The sequence below is a fragment of the Tiliqua scincoides genome, chromosome 4, assembly GCF_035046505.1.
Source record: "Tiliqua scincoides isolate rTilSci1 chromosome 4, rTilSci1.hap2, whole genome shotgun sequence".
Lineage (NCBI taxonomy): Eukaryota > Metazoa > Chordata > Lepidosauria > Squamata > Scincidae > Tiliqua > Tiliqua scincoides.
The window spans coordinates 172,246,640-172,262,209 of NC_089824.1; the positions used below are offsets into that span (position 1 = coordinate 172,246,640).

At 40.8% G+C, this 15,570-nt stretch overlaps 2 protein-coding genes across 2 annotated transcripts in view; both read right to left on the reverse strand.

Annotated features, from left to right (window-relative positions):
• Positions 1-15,570, reverse strand: part of SPDEF (SAM pointed domain containing ETS transcription factor) — a 140,868-nt gene that overhangs the window by 124,650 nt on the left and 648 nt on the right. The window lies entirely within an intron of this gene.
• ILRUN (inflammation and lipid regulator with UBA-like and NBR1-like domains) overlaps positions 1-15,570 on the reverse strand; it is a 50,850-nt gene that overhangs the window by 34,461 nt on the left and 819 nt on the right. The window lies entirely within an intron of this gene.

Genomic DNA, 15,570 nt, shown 5'->3' on the forward strand with positions numbered 1-15,570 from the left:
TTTCCTAACCACAGGCCTCTCTAGGAAACCCACACAGTTTCCCTACATCCTGCATAATTCCTCCTGCAAACTCACACAATTATAGATCCCTTTTTCCTTCTTCCCTCTTCTCTCTTTTGCTTTGTCTGGCTCATGGCTATAGCTCAGGTTTAGTTGTGAGTGAATGGTTAAAGAAATTGCACTACTTTATGTCAACTCCCTTCTCTATTATTGTAAATTATCCAATAAAGTTTGCTGTATTGCATCTTTGCCTCCTACTCTCTTTCCTGCCAATTCACTGAGCTGCATCATTAGTTCATACACAGGATGCCTGTGCAGAAAATAGTTTCCTCATTTGTCTGCATGTTACATTTATTTAAATTATATCCAGTAAACAGGGATACACTGCCCACTAATACCTCCTAATTTTGCAGACTTCAATGAAGGCTAACAATCCAGATAAAGGTGCATTTGAACCAATGTACTCACCATTTTAAAATATGTGAATACTGGAACTCTTTTATGCAAAGACATATTAAAAATGAACTATGGAACTATGTGTATCTTGCCATCAAACCCTTTCACAACAAACAACCAAAAAAACTTCCATCTTGCATATGCTTTAACACCACAAATCCATTCAAATTAAATGCTTCAACTGAATACAGTTTTAAACACTAGAATTTCTTTAGACAAACACAGCTAAGGACCCTCTTCTGCATCACTACAGAATACAGTTGAAACAGGAAGTCATCTTTAGTTTCCAATGTGTATTTGCATGTTTCACCCAAGTGTTAAAAAGCAATGAAGGAACTGCCAACCTCAGTCTCGTAATTAGGCTTAGAAGATATATGCAGTAAAGATGGATAACTGGTTTTCTTGATTTGGGGGCTCTTGTTTCATCTCTCTACCTCCCACTTAAAGTCTGGAATTTTCATAATTTCACATTCCCTAACCATTGGTAAATCATTAGTCAGCAAACAAAAATTAAGCTCAATACTTCTACTATGCTAGAAAAAGCAGAACAAAAATAATTGTAAAATTACTTGTGGAGGGTTGATGCAGAACAGTGGCTAAGAGTCTGAACTGCAAATAAGATTTCCGCAGTTCAAATCTCACTTCTTCCAAGAACTCACTAGGTGGCCTCAGACAAGCACTTACCTTTCAGTCTCAGCTCCTCAGCTGAATATGGGAATAACAGTACATACTAACTTTACAGGGTTGTTGTAAGAACTCCATCAGGATAAAATATGTGAAACATGTTATACAAAATGCACTACGCAAATGCCAAGTATTATTATTATTGTTGTCAATGAAACTGAAAGAAATATGGCACTACGCTATATGCAAAATAGGGGAGCCAACATTGCAAATTAGTTAAGTCAATAATACAACCACAGCAAGTTATCCTTTGAAAAACTATCCCTGTATAGAGAGATGTTTGCTTCCATGAGTAAGAAAGGATTACAGCCCAAGATTTGCTGAACACAATGGACTTACTTCTGAGTAAAATAACACAATTTTCAAACACCTCTACTTATATATAAGGACAGTGATGTAGAACTATCAACAGGATGCTTACTGGTAAAAACAGCAGCAAGGAAAACTATGACCAATCATAATACAATGAGATAACACTGTTCACAAGAACATTGGTGTTCTGTCAAAAAGGTAACTGAGCTGGACATTTTTTTCCTTAATGATTTCAAGGAATTCATATAAACAGACGTAACAAACGTGGCATACCTGTTATAACTTCTATTACAAATGAGTAGCCCTGGCTAGTGGAAAAGCAAACCTACATAGAGTATAAAATCAAAAGAATATTTGATTTTTTACCCTGCCTTTTTCCCTGAAGGGCACCCAAGGCGGAATACAGATCTCAAATGAGGAAAGTGGCATCTAAAGATTATCTGACTACTGTACACATATCCTGTATCCTCTCCAGCATAACACAGACAAAGGAATCATCGAACTGTCCTGCTCCACCCCAGCATCTCCATCCCAACAAACTCCTCTCCTTTGAGTCAGAGGGAATTCCAAGAAAGTATCAACAAAAGTAGCTGGGGTCAGTTGATTTCCACACAAAGGTGGCTACTTAAATCAGAAGCAAAACTAAAACCATGATGCAGTACGAGTTCACGGGTTCAGACCAAATTAACCTGAGTTTGAAGAACTGGATCATATATGGAGACTAGTAAATCCAGATGGATTCCTGGTGGTTCTGGGTGTGCTTCCAGTTGGTGATGCCTGGTTATCCAGCTGAAGCCCTCTTCCGCCTATGGAATAAGGCAGTGGTTCCCAAACTTACCTGGGTCACAATATCCCTGCAGCATCTTCTTCCTGACTTAGCTGGGCGCCACCATCCTGGATCTCATAAAATCTTGCAAGATTTAAGATGGTGTTGTCCTGAGGAACAAGTAGGAGGGCCCACCAAGGACATCCCATGGCACTCCTGTGAGTGTGCCACAGCACTCAAAGGCATCACAACGGACACTTTGGGAATCCCTGGAATAAGGGCATGACTTGAGCCTCTGGGACTCTTGGAATTCCAAGGAGCTAAGGACAATGAAATGATTACCATCGGTTAATAGCTTGAGTGTACAGTGGATGAAAAACTGTATCATATCTAACTGAACACAGGTTAGAGTCAATTTTAAGGACTAGTATGTAGCAGTAATTATAGTAAAAAAAAATTATACTTCTCTGCTACTATTGCATCTATTTAATGCCAACCATTGGAGCTTTTCTGAATCTTAATCCTTTCCCCTGGGGGCTGGGGATAAGAATAGGCCCTCAGTTTGGCTGTACTTGTCATAAGAGGCAACTAAACAGCCACTGGGTAGATGGGACTCGTTAGCCTGGGAAGGCAGCTCATCTGAGAGAAGGAAAACTCTGATCCCAAACCTCCACTGCCTTGTGGCTACATCCAGTTATGGAAAAGGCTTCAGGAATCAACCTCGAGGCAAAATCCGGAGCCGGAATCTCTGAGGCAGTTCATAGCTGAACACAGTCACGTTCTGGCAACTCCTGCAACGCCGCTGGAACCAACCATATTGGCTTCTGCCTTTCCATTGAACCATTTCAGCAATGTGGAGGGGGGGGGTTCGCTGCACGGGTAACAGTCTATCCTCCATATCTACTTTACCCAGGCTTCGCGCACTGGAGAGGACACTGTTTCAGAACCACTTTTCAGAGCGCGATACCATAGTCTTCCAAGACTGAAAGATGCCAATGTATGTAATCTTAATCCTGGTCCAGATGGTCTTAATCCTTAAGAAACTTAATCTATCCTGGTCCAGATGAATGGGAGGAGCTCTCAATGGCTCATTATGAGTGGTTTGTAGTGGATGGAGTTAATGTACCACTTAGACAAGTTCATATGGATAATTTTCTGTTTTTATTATCTGAAGATGCTAACTATCTGAAGGGCAGAGCACCTGTGCTCTTGACTCCTGCCTGCTAAAATCTGCCTGACATACCATGGGGAATTGGGTGGCAGAAGCTGTAAACCCTTACCTAAGTGTTCTGACTTGGTTCCAGAATGAATGAGGACCAACTAGCTCAAACTTAATCCAGACAAGTTGAATGTTCCGATATTGGGAGAAATATCAGTTCCAAATAATGGTGTCCAGCAGATGCTACATGGATTGTGCTTTAGATATTCACTCTTAAATAATTGCCTCCTGACTGAAATTTTGGCACGATGTTTGCATTTTTTTTAATGGTAATTGTAAGTATCATGGTGGAATTACTTGGGTGAGGCCACTACACGTGTTTCTCAACCAGTGGTATGGGTACCAACTGTCACGGGGTGGGGCAAGACCCTTTCCCTTTAAGATGGATTAGATTGGGTGTTTGGTTACCCAGGTGTAGTGCATTAATAACTTAAAGAATAAAACCTGGGCTTGGGTGCCTGAAAACACACAGCAGGAGGAAGGGAGCTGGGGGTTAACAGCTTTTATACTGGAAGCAATGCTGCGAGACCTGTAAGATGGTAATTTTAGCCTCTTTTTAGATATGATCTTTTCTTGTTTTAAAGCTACTGTAATTCATGTAAATATGCTATTGGAGCAATTGAAGCTTCCTTAAAGTTATAATAAAAATCTTTTACATGAATTTTGATTGCAATAATTAACCAAGGACATGTATGTTAATAGGACCTGAGGCTTGGAGTAAGCTAAATAAATAAACATTGCTCTTGGGGGTTCGTGGAGGATGGTGTAGGTGGAGGAGGGTTAAACCCTGATTGACTTGGGAATCTCCCCTGGTCCTTCCCTACCCCAAGGGTGATGTTTGTGACACCAACAGTGGTACTTGAGATGGTGCCTGGTGGTACTTGTGGGACCCCTGGACACCTGCCATCTGGCAGCAAGACCAGGAACATGACACAACAAACACTGGTAGGTGGCTCCAAAGCATACTTTTCCACGCTTGAAAAAGCTCTTCCATTCACCCTGAGCCTCTTACTGGTGTTTGTTGCATTGTATGACCTCCTAGACCAGAAATAACTGGTAATGATGTCATCGCCAGTTACTTCTGGTGGTACTTCAAAAAGATGAACCATACAGTGGTGAATAAGCATTGAGAAACACTGTGCTACACTAATGATAAATAGAGTTGAGTAGCTGACTAAAAGGGGAGAAAACACTAAATTCTTCACAAAGGTAAGTTGATTTCTACAGTCTGTGAAATGAAGCAGCTTTGCATATGTTTGCTTATTTGGCATAGCCGATTCTATTCATGGTAGCTCTGTAAGGTGCAAGAATCAATATAGGGGTATTAAAGCCTTACTCCTTATCACTGCACTCACTCTCTCAATAAAGAATTTTTCCAGTAATATGTCAGATGCTTTCATGCTTTAAACCACCTGTAGTAACTGAAATAAAATGAATGAGGCAAGAAGAGTGAGCCTATGCTGTTTTCCCTTAACTGCTGTAGTCTACTGTTCTAAAATCACAACAATAAACTTTACTGTAGCATTATCCTATCTCAAGGGCAAAAAGAAAAACTTACCATATACATATACAAATATAAATTTAATTTATTTTAAAAAATGAAAATTTCAAATCACCCACTGACGAGAACCTAATAATAAGTTGAATACCACACACAAAAACCACTTTTGAGCCCCCCCCCCCAACACCCCAGTTAGACCCAATTCAAAACTGCTGGAAACCCAATTCAAAAAGACCCAATTCAAAAAGATGGAAACTTCACATTACTGAAGAGCTAGAACATGCTCAAACATGTTCAAGTATAACAGTTAAGGTGTTAGAAAATGCTAAACAATAACTTGGCCAAAGACAGCTTACTAATCCCAGCATACAAATTTAAGGTGCCATGCTTTTTGAAAGTCAGCAGGTTTCCAGATGACATAACATCTGGCGGAGAAAAGAAGCACAGAATGCCTATTCCGCACCAGCTGAGCATGGTATTTAGTGAAAGGAAGAAATTCTTCCATAGAATCTGGCAGTTAAGTGTCTTCTACATACACCAACTACCTTCTACCCCGAGGCATCTGGTGGCCACTGCGTGATACAGGAAGCTGGACTGTTTGGGCCTTTGGTCTGATCCAGCGGGCTCTTCTTATGCTCTTATACCCTCCAGCAAGTTAATTTTGGTGACTCCCAGGCTCTTTTTAAAAATAAAATATGATTTCTAGTATCAAACAAAAGCAACATTTTTATCTGGTGGCAATAGGAATAGTATTCCTATACTATATACATGTAGTATTTTCTTGACACAAACTCTTTCCTACAGGATGCAACTTCCTATCTTCTGAGAACAAATAGAATGCCGTAATTCAAAAGCACAGCAAAATAGTTTACTAATAGTTAAATTAATCTGAGTGCAATCCTCCTCAATGAGTTGGATGTGAACAAGATAGAACTGTAATTATGATGCTTTGTTAGTCACTATGTGGCACTGGTGTAGTGAACAGGAAGCTATGCTGGGCCCACCCAAGACAGGGTTTTCCAATATCAGGAGTCACATATTAAGTACAAACTATCAACCCTTGCCATGTTAGTATAAGCCTTTCTAGCAGGACTGGCCCATCCATGAAGCAAACTATGTGACTCACATGGGGGGGAGGACGACAGTGGATTCGGGGTGCCCTTCATCCCATGCCTGCCATCTCCCTTCAGCCTGCTGTGGCCGAGCTGCATCAATTGATCTCCTGCTCATTAAAAGTAGGAAGAAGCAGATCATACACTTCCACTTCCCTACCCACTCACTTTGCTCCTTCCCACACAAGGTTACTTTAAACCGCAAGGGACCAAGCAAGGAAGGAATAGGGTGAGTGTATAGAAGCAGGCTGCAACTGCCTGTACCAAAACAACCATGCTGGCAGCAGTGAGCCACTTCGCCCAGGTCACTTGTTCCTCATATGGTTGTGAACCATGGAGGGTCAAGTAAGGGAAGGGTGTGGGGAAGCAGTCACTAATCTGGCTCATTTTTGCACACCGCTTTAAATAAAACAAAAAGTGAACTGCACACTAGGAGTTTCCTTCAAAGCTGCTTTGTCTGAAAGGACCATGCAGGAAGAAGCGGCAATAAGTGACTACCTGGCTTATTTTCAGTCGTCCCTAGCTTTGGCTCCTAGTTCTAGGCAAGTAGCAGATGTAGAGGCAGAGGCATTGGGGTATCCTACTTTTCCCCCATAATGAGTGTGGTTCTCCCCTGTGAAAGGGGCAAGTTTGTGGCTATTTTAACATACTGAGTAAGCAGTATACACAACAATCTTTCCCCCCATTTGGTGCCTTTGCAGTGAGGAAGAGGAGGAGGAGTATGTGTTGCTTTCTGGAAAAAACTGCATTCTTGTCTCCTCCATGCCATTACTCTTCCTTTGTTTTCCCTTTTCTCTCTCTAAAATGCTTTTCTTTTTCCTATCCTACTATTCTTCCTATCTACCCCATTTTAGTCAACAAGATCATTTTGTTGTCAGCATTACCCTTTGCACCCTTTCTCTCATTCCCCATCATATGTTGTGATCCCCACCTAGGTCTCTAAATAATGTTTCTCTCTCCACCCTGCTTCTCCTCTAATTTTTTTCATACTCCATAGATCATCATAGCATACTCGCTCCTACTTTTTATTTATTCTGCCTTCCTTTAAACTGTCTTCCTTCTTTCCTCATCCTATTTTATCCACTTCCTACTGGTTTCTCTATCTCCTTATCTTTCCCTCTCTTATACATAATCAATTTTTCTTTTAGGAACAGCATTTGCACCCAGTGCAATGTTTATTTTCAGTCTTATAAGATTATAAACATTGTCTTACAAGTTCATAGATGAGTTCATCAAGACCAGGGGTCTCCAAACTTTTTGGCCTGAGGGCCACATCAAATGTCTGGCACGATGCTGAGGGCAGGAAAAAAATTTAAATATAAAATTTATTTAAATAAATTAGAGATGGAACTTAGATGAGTGAATAAATGAATGAATGGGTTCATTCATTCAACCTCTCTGGCCCTTGAACACCTTCCAGACGCAACCAGAGCATAGTTCCAGTCATGTTTGGCCAAGTGGGCCAGAGGCTTTCAGGGAACAAGAGGCTTGCCGTGGGCCGGATAGAGGCTTGCTGCGGGCCACATCTGGTCCCTGGGCCAGGGTTTGGAGACCCCTGATCTAGACGAACAGCAGCAGGTTAGATGCCTCTAGGATGTCCATAAGCACGAAGGACAATAGCCCTTTGTTGTTTGTGCCCACCAGGGTATTCAGGGATGTAGTGCCACTGTACATGGAAGTTCTACTTAGCTATATTTGTTTACGACCATTGATAGACATGATCTCTTTCTTTCATTTGTCTAACCCAGGATGGTCCAATATGCAGCCCGCAAGGTCCTTTTTGCAGTCCTCAAAAACCCCACCACAGCCACCACCCAACACATCCTCCCACTTCAGCATCTTTTTGATCTCCCTGCCTTCTTTGGAGGAGAAGCAGCAAGGAGACCGAAAAGTCCCACTACACTCACCACCACCTTGTGCAACCTGAGCCAGCCAAGTGACTTCAGTGGCTCATATCCCAGATGTTATTGGTGGTGACATCATATTACCACCAATTACTTCCACACCTACACGCTTGGAGGGTGATGCCAGAATTGGGCAGCCCCCTGGCTGTTACAAGTTGGATCACCTGGTCTAATCTTTTAAAAACTAAACAAATTGCTATCGTCACATCTTGGGGCAGCTAATTCTATACATTATGAGCTAGGATTATGTTTTAGGATTTAATTCCTAAAAGATGCTTTATAGTGGTAAAAGTTAAGAAAATAAAGTGGTAAAAAATAAAGAATACTGGTAGTGGTTTGCTTTTTTATTCTTTAAAACACAAGTTTTCTTATCCAGAAAGCACCTGGCAGTTTTCATTTTGTAATGACTTGTCCTTCAGAGTTCAAGAGGACTGGAGATTAGTGCTTCTGTCCAGGCCCATCTCTGTATTTTATAATGCCTATTTTGTGAGATGGAGCGCGCGTGCACACTCTGAATAGCAAAATCATGCTTGAGGGGGGGGTGGAAGGGAGAGACCCACAGCTGAGAGTCAGATCCCATAAGAATAGAACTGCATGAAAAAGAAGAGCTGCAAAATTTGTATTTTGCTCCAGGTGTATGCATCTTGAAAGGCCTTTTCCTTAGGTGACTCAGTTTAGTATGTAATTCTAAATTTGGGAGAGTGATTCCCAAGGGATAGGAACCAGTAAATATGGACTAGTAAATGATTGCTCCTGTTCTGGCCCTATTTTTGCCTTTTGGAAGTGCCTTGTGAAGAAAATTTTGTTTGTGTGCCTATACTTCAGGATTTAGTCCCCTCCTTCAATCACTAGCAGCTCAATTTCTGACTGAGAAATAGATGCATCTTGACCCTAGTAATTATACATACATGAACACTAAGGATGCTATCCTATACAGTTTCCTGGGAATAAGTCCAAATGACCACAATGGCACTTACTTCCAAGGAAAGATGCCTAGGATTGCACTGGAAGGCCCCATGCAGTACACAGCCTGCAATTTCATGTGCTAGCTGAGCTTATTTTGAGTTACTGATATGATAATCCAGAATAACATAGTCATGCTGTTATCACTATCATTACGACCTATGAATTTTACAGCTTGGAGTTCTGCCTCAGTATAATAGGCTATAATAATATTATTTTAGAATACTGCTAAAACAGTGTGGCTGGCCCTGCCTCCTGAGAACTGTAATAACACTGGTTTAAAAAAAAAAAAAGGAGTTTCAGCATACTTGCATTGATTATTAAACAAAGTTCTAGGTCAAATGGAAGGAATCTGCACTACAACTCATTTCTAACCCAAGACAGCTCCGATTCCTGAGAACAACAGTACTGGTATGGCCTTCTCATACACAATTTCAGATTTCTGATATTACTTAGTGATTCAGGAAAATACCACATTTCAGTAACACCGCCGGCACTAAAAATGGTGGAAGAGGACCACAGTTACACAGGTCTTAACCACACAACTTAACCATACTGGCACAGTCACAAGTCCAAAAGGGGAAGAGGGAAGAAAAGAAAGATGTGAGGATAAGATGGAAGAGAGAACAACTGGCATCCTGTTCACTTGGACAGAACCAGCATTTCATCTTACAAACGTGTCAAAGACAATGGACAGTCCCAGAAACTACCAAATGCGCACCAACTAAGAGGGCTAAAAAATGATGAACACAGGCTTATCAGTTCATTGTCCAAGAATACCCCAATTGCAAATGTTGCAGCAGGGCAACCCGGATCTTGTAGCAAGTAATCATACTTGGCTTCCATGTATATGAAACTCTTTGAACCCCTAAGAAGAGAAAGATGAAAAACCAATTGTGTAGGTCAAATGCAATCATCCAAATAAACTTACAAATATCTAGTTCCGAAACACAATGGAATCCAACAGGAAAAAAATGGCAGCTGCTCAACATTTACTTGACATTCTCATCAGCCAATTTAGTATTATTACGGAACTCTGCAAGGACAAACCATAAAAGTAAACGAGAGGGTTTCATAGGGACTTTGGGAATGGGAAGTGGCAGACCCAATTTATAGTGTTCAACATCAACACACAGACATATATTTCCCTTCTTTACCAAGCACTCCCAAGACAGAGATGGAAGTATGGACAGTGATGCTCTAATAGCTCAAGTACACCCCACAGGAAGTGAATTGTGAGGGAAGCACCTCTTTCATTTAGCATGCAGCAGCAGTGATTCTAACAAGCATAACACATGGCAACTGAACAAAGCATAACTAGCAGGCCGAGGAAGACAAGAAACTCAAGTGGTAACTCACTGCACACTCCGAAAGGAAACCAGAGAGTGCACACAATCATGGCCATGGATATCACATACATAACCAGTTAGAGCAACTAGCCGAACACCTATCTCTATTTTGTTGTTCTGTACAGAAGCACAGCTAAGGAACAAGCAGTAGGTTGAAAAGTACCTGAACACAGGATTGAAGTCAACAAGCTACAGTGAAAGGGCAAATACAGCCTTACACTATAAAGCAGTGGTTTCCAAACTGGTGGGTTGGGAACTGGAAGAGGGTCATTCCCCCTGAAGGGTAGTAGACCAGAAACAGGTGCCATGGCAATTGCAATGCCGACAGAAGCAAGGAGTTTAACTTACCTGGGGGGACAAGCTGGCCTTCGCACAAAGACTAGAAGTGAGCTCCGATCGCAACCTGGAGCTATTTGAAGCACTAGGGAGGCTCTGTGGGAAGGGGGGCTTAGAGCCTCCCGGACCTCCTGGAGACCAGTGCAACCCCCCAGGTAAGTTTTAAAAAACCCTTGCTCCTGGCAGTGCCGTGATTGCTGCAGTGCTGTCAGGGCCTGCCCCCACCCCAGCCCCAATATTTACTGCAATCCCAAAATCTGAGTAGGACTTTGGGAACTACCACTATAAAGTATAGTGAACACACATACACTGGAAAAGAAATCTGAGGCTTGGGAATTGAGAGATCGGCATTCAGGTACAGGCAGTTATACAAACTCATGTGCATAAATTCTCTCATGTTTCAGGTGCAAACCATCCAAGATATTTGTGTATGGTGCTACCACAACACAAACTACCACTAAAAGTGATACAATAAAGGTCATAAATATCTGTCTCTCTGTTTTTGTAATTGTTCTGAACATAGAAAACCCTCCACTACAGATCCGCACACTAAATTTCATCCTTAGAACAAATCTTAGAGGTGTTAATAAGACACATGCCCAATTGAGGGTAGGGAGATATCCTTGCTGGGTACTTAATTTCAGTGACTACTAGGGGTGGCATTCAACATCTTCCCAACAAACAGCCACTCGTGCCAAGGGAGAGAGGCTGAGCAAGAACCAAGTGCCCTCTGCAACTGTTAGTTTACATCAAGGTGGGTTAAAGGAAAAGTCCTTGAAGCTCCAGGGAACACACCATACAGAATCAGTAAGTAGCCAAGAAGACACAGGAAAAGTGGGAGTATCAGAGGAGAAAAAGGATGGGAAAGCTGTGTCAAGAGCAGAGTAAAGTATTACTACTAACAATTGGTCCATCTAGCCCAGTGTTTCTCAACATCATTGAAATGATGTCCCACTTTCCATGTGTCCTTCTAGCTTGCATACCAAACACTCACTCTGAGCAGTCTGACATGGTCCAGAGTTCCCTGTCAATCCTAAATCTACTGAATACCACTAGAATCTTTTTTCTATTGCAAGTGAGTGTCTATAGTTCTCCTTTCTGAAACACAAGATCTGCGTTTTGGTCAAAATGCTTTACTGCAAAATGGTTATTTCCAGGATAAAGCTGCTCATCATGTAAGTGAGTATGAATTTGTGACATAAAGTAGAATGATGCAATGGGAGGAGGAATTGGGTTCAAAGGATGAAATAGAGGTGGAAAGACCCAACTATATAACTTCCTACAGTGGCGTAGCTAAGGAAGTGCAGGAGGTAGCAGCTACACTGGGCATCAAGTTTTAGGCATCAAGCTGAGCTTGACACTAGTGATCAAAATTGTGAAAATCTTGGTATGCAAGAATAATACCATCATGTTATATATCATTGGAAAGGCAATTTAATGCAGAATGCAATGAAACAAACTGCACTGGAATATCTGTATTCTATCAAACGTTATGGCCAATTAACCAGAAAATGAAAACACAACTGCCTTGTGGAACCAAAAGTGGATTTGCTTAACTTGTGTTTTGACCTATGAGACTGACTGTTCTGAGTGCCAATGAGATGTTAGTATGATACAGCATGTAGCCAATAACTTTATATTTACTTAACTAAATTTGATTTTGTTGTGCGGGGGGACTACAAAATCTTCTTTGACCCCAGGAAGCAGGTAGATGCCTTAGCTATGCCACTGACTGGGGGGAGGCAACAGAGCAAGTGAGTGGTGAGCTGACGGGGGAAGGAGATAGGTTCCCCCCAACTTTCACTTTTTAAAAAGCCCAGACATGATGTCACTTCCAGTTGTGACTTCACTTCCAGGGCAACATTTTGAACTTGGCACCGGGCTACACGATCATTAGCTACACCACTGACTTCCTAAGTATTCCATTTCAACATTCCTCACCCCTTGAACCTGAGTATCCAAATTTGCATCATATTTGAAATACTAATGCATTCAAACAGTTTACATATGCACACACACAGTTATCTAGAATGCAACAGTGATTTTATACACACACACACACACACACACACACATATATATATATAGTGTGATAAAAACAAAGATATAGATATACATAATCACTCTATCCCTATCATGTTACATAAGTACTCTAGATATCTTAAACACATTAAACATAAAATAGACAAAAGTTTTAAGTGGACATACCAGTATCAATTATCCACACTGCTTATGCACTGAAATAAAGCAACAAGCATCCACACATAACTGCTTCAAGACCAAAAGCTACTTCATGTCTTACATAGTGTCAAATAGAAATGTGATGTACATTTGTATGAAACACATAGTTGGAAAAATACTCATGATTCTAAAGCGACCTAGTGTGGTATGGCATTTGAAGCAAAGGGCATAATTGTAAGAAATCTAAATTCAAAAGCTGAATCTTAGTGAATGGTCTTAATCACCAAGACTTCTTTCTCTCAAAAACAAATGAAGTGGAAAATCTGTCTCAGAAACATACAGTTCTGCTTGCTGGTAAGTGCTGAAAAATTTCTCCAAAAAGAGAACTTCCTTCTCTCATGTTTTCTCTGTGTAGCAGGGATTCCCCCTCACGCATGGGGATTATTCAGTTATGTCAGCCCATCACCTGTAGTATGAATTGTATATTCCAGACACAGGTTTACTATTACATCTTATTTGTGTAGTAACTGTGCCCATGACTCAGTCTAAACTACCTCAAATGGTTGTTGGGAGAAAAAAATGAGAGCCCAAAATGAACTAGATCAGGAATAGAATACAAATTTGGCAAATAAAATACAAAAAATCTTTGTATTTCCCCACACTGTTGTAAGCCACCTTGCGTCTCTTCTGGAAGAAAGGCAAAGTAGAAATACAGTAAATAAAGAACAATTATACACCATAACATACTAGAGATTATTTTATAGACGGCCAACACATTTACCTAGAAATGTCTCAGGTGGATTTATTTCCAAGTGGGTAGCTGTGTGTAATCCTCCTCCTCTGATTATTCTTTATTTTTAAACACATCCCCAAATTCCTTATCAAGATGATGCAAGCTCCATGCTCCATTATGTATACATAATGTATACATGCTCCATTATGTATACATGCATAATTATATGCATGTATACATTTCTTCTACTTTATTCTGACTGTAATATTTTTGCAAATTAACAATTTTTGTAAAATAGTATTTGTGACAGAAGAGACTGATAAAAATTAAGCACGGAGAACACTAAAACTAGAAATATATAAGGAACAGGAAGGAATGAGAAACATCAGACAGCTGTGCAAAGCCTATGTCCAGATACTGAAAACATGTCCTGACACCACACCCCCATAGCTTTCCACACACTTTTTTAAAGCCCTTTGTTTACAGAGAACTGTCCACAAATCTCTGAACGAGAAGCACTCTTTTTAATAAGTAATTAGATGTTTATATTTCAGACTTTTGACTACATGGCACACACAAATGTGGTCAGCGTGGCTTGGGATCCAATACACAGAATTTTTTTACCCTCCTCTGTTAACTAGCATGATCCCTTCAAGAGTTGAGCTTGGACATGGGAGACTAGAACTCAAGCACCATCTCTACCAAGGACTCACTGTGCAAGCAAGACGGTGCCACCACCTCTCAACTTCCCCATCAAAAAATATGGGAGCTGTAACTTGCCTAAGATGATTGTTGTAATAGGAGACACACACCAACGAGCAAATCAAAAGAAGTCTATTGCAGATTATTTATAAATCCTTGATCCTTGAAGACAACACAACAGGTTTCATACTCTGTCTGAACTTTAAACTACAAGCCTATGGAGGAAAAACTGGTTGTGATTTTGGAAGTAATATCAAACTCTGAAGTTATACAAGGTCATAATCCACATTCTCGGTCTGTAATGTAACCCCAGGACAACAATCTTTTAGTTAAAAAGAAATCACTATTGAGAAAAAGGATCTACCTCATGGCTGCCAACCTGGGGTACATGCAGCCCCAAGTGTACTTGTCAGGACCTTTAGGGGTACTCAGAAAAGAACTGAATAATGGTGAAAAAGGCAGATCTGTATTAGAATACCTTGCGGGGCTGGGAAAACAGGAAAAGGCACTTAGCTAACAGCAAGAACCTCACCAACTGCTAGTTTTTGGTCATCAAATTGTGTATTATCAGATATAGGTAGATAGTTGAAAACATAAATCTGAAATAACAGCAACTATACGAATTACATTTTGCTAACATGAGGGATACAATGTATGGAAACAGGTTTCCAAGGGGTACACAAGAGGAAAAAAATGTTGGGAGCCATTGATCTACCCCAGTGGTTCCCAAATTTTTTAGCACTGGGACCACATAAAAAAAGATTTACCAACCACTCAAGCCTCAGTGGCTATTAAGGTTATTTGACCATAGTTGTTCCCCCAAATAGCAGATTGTTTAACCTTGATGCACATAATCTAATCGAATTGTCTAGTCTTGTCTAGTCATAGTCTAGCCCAGTGTTTGTCAACTGTGGGTTGGGACCGAGTAGGTGGGTCATGAGCCAATTACAGGTGGGTCCCCATACATTTCAACATTTTATTTCTAATGAACTTGATGCTACCATGGCATGCGACTGCCTTGGGGAAAATGTTACAAATTTGTCCTTTTAACAGGCTACTCTGTATATGCTTTTAACAACAACAGTAAATTGGACTTACTCTTGGGTAAGTGTGGGTAGGACAGAAACCTGGAATTGTTAAAAATTTTCCTGTTTGATGATGTCACTTCTGGTCATGACATCACTTCCGGTGGGTCCTGACAGATTCTCATTCTAAAAAGCGAGCCCCAGTGTTAACTGTTTGGGAACCACTGGTCTAGCCTAATTGTCAGTTTTGTGATGCACCAAAAATTGGGTCCGGACCCACAGGTGGTGGGCCCTGGACCCAAAGTTTGGGAACTAGTCTAATTGTCA